The sequence below is a fragment of the Sphaeroforma arctica genome (genome assembly GCF_001186125.1).
Source record: "Sphaeroforma arctica JP610 unplaced genomic scaffold supercont1.42, whole genome shotgun sequence".
Classification (NCBI taxonomy): Eukaryota; class Ichthyosporea; order Ichthyophonida; genus Sphaeroforma; species Sphaeroforma arctica.
The window spans coordinates 191,914-193,885 of record NW_014040516.1 but is presented as its reverse complement, the minus strand read 5'-3'; positions in this window follow the sequence as shown (position 1 = coordinate 193,885).

Genomic DNA, 1,972 nt, shown 5'->3' with positions numbered 1-1,972 from the left:
TATGAATATATACGTATATGTACGTGTATTTTTATATTTATGTAATATATATATATATATATATATATGGGTATATTATGTATATATAGTTTATTTATGAACATTTATGTGCCCTTGAATACTTACATATTCAAGTCGTATTTTGTGTTTTCGACACAGTTTATCTATGCAAGGCTTATTAGTCACGTCGGCATGTAATAGTTTATTTCTATTTATCTTATATCCAGATACTTCAAACCGGTTTCAACAAGAATAGAATGCTTGTACGACCACGTTCTCTAAATAGAATACTAATGTCTTCACACATACGAGGGGATTCTGTGCCTTTTCAACACGTGCACAACACGTCTCCGTGTATTTAAATTCCGTAGTATCGCCCGCCCTCAAACAGACATGCTGGTTAGAGTACACATTAATAACTGATGCTGTTTTCATTCCGAATCCTTGGGTTTTGTTGTAATACCCACAGAGGATTCAACCTAGTCTTGGTCGCCCGATCCATAGACGCATTGGTGCAGTTGCAAGAAGAGCTCTGCGGGACATACAGTGTAGAGGTGAAGGTTATAAGCTTGGACTTGGCCCAACCAGATTGCGATACCAAGTTGTCTACGCAATTGGCAGGTAGGCATGTCAACGCCAACACCCCTGGCCTTGCCCACTCTTGGGCGCGTTATACATACGTTTGTTTTCATTTAATATATATATGTGGTGTTTATTAGGTTCATTTAATATATATGTGGTGTTTATTAGGTACATTCAATATATATGTGGTGTTTATTAGGTTCATTTAATATATATGTGTTGTTTATTACGTTCATTTAATATATATGTGGTGTTAATTACGTTCATATAATATATATGTGGTGTTTATTACGTTCATATAATATATATGTGGTGTTAATTACGTTCATATAATATATATGTGGTGTTAATTACGTTCATATAATATTTATGTGGTGTTTATTACGTTTATTTAATATATATGTGGTGTTAATTACGGTTTATTTAATATATATGTGGTGTTTAGTAGGTTTACCTATATATTGTGGTATATTTGAATGGTATCCTGTATTTGGGGGGGAGGTTGAAGGTGTGTCTATATGCCGTTGTGTAAACCGCAGGGTGTTTGTGTGTGTGTGTGTGTGTATTAAAAGTACATTCCGTTTAAGCGCGGCCTATAACACACACAACTCATCCCTTGCAGGTGATTCCAGGCCATGATTCGCTGGTCAGGCCTCTGTAGTTACTTGCTACTTAGTAGTTACTTGCTACATAGTAGTCACTTGCTACTTAGTAGTTACTTGCTACTTAGTAGTTGCTTGCTACTTAGTAGTTGCTTGCTACTTAGTAGTTGCTTGCTACTTAGTAGTTACTTGCTACTTAGTAGTTACTTGCTACTTAGTAGTTACTTGCTACTTAGTAGTTACTTGCTACTTTGTAGTTACTTGCTACTTTGTAGATACTTGCTACTTAGTAGTTACTTGCTACTTAGTAGTTACTTGCTACTTAGTAGTTACTTGCTACTTAGTAGTTACTTGCTACTTAGTAGTTGATTGCTACTTAGTAGTTGCTTGCTACTTAGTAGTTGCTTGCTACTTTGCTGATACACACCTCACACGTGCATGTACGATCGCCTCACCACAGATACTGAACCTGTGCTGTGGTTTAACAACGCCGGGTTTGCCCACAATGACTGGTTTGCGGACGCCCCTGGCGATAGACTAACCAGCATGATACAGCTCAATGTGACTGCTACCACAATGCTCACACAAATGGCCGTCAAAGTATGGGATGGAAGTGTAAGGAGTGGGTGTGTATGTGTGTGTGGGTTGCGAGCATCGCCTGGCTAGTTTGTGCCACGTTTGGGTGAGTAAAAGGTCATCGATCTGTTTGCGAAATGCACCATTTGGTTCGTACAACTTATGAGTCTCCTAGCACCGCATCGAAAGGGCTGATAGGTTGGGTGTACTGT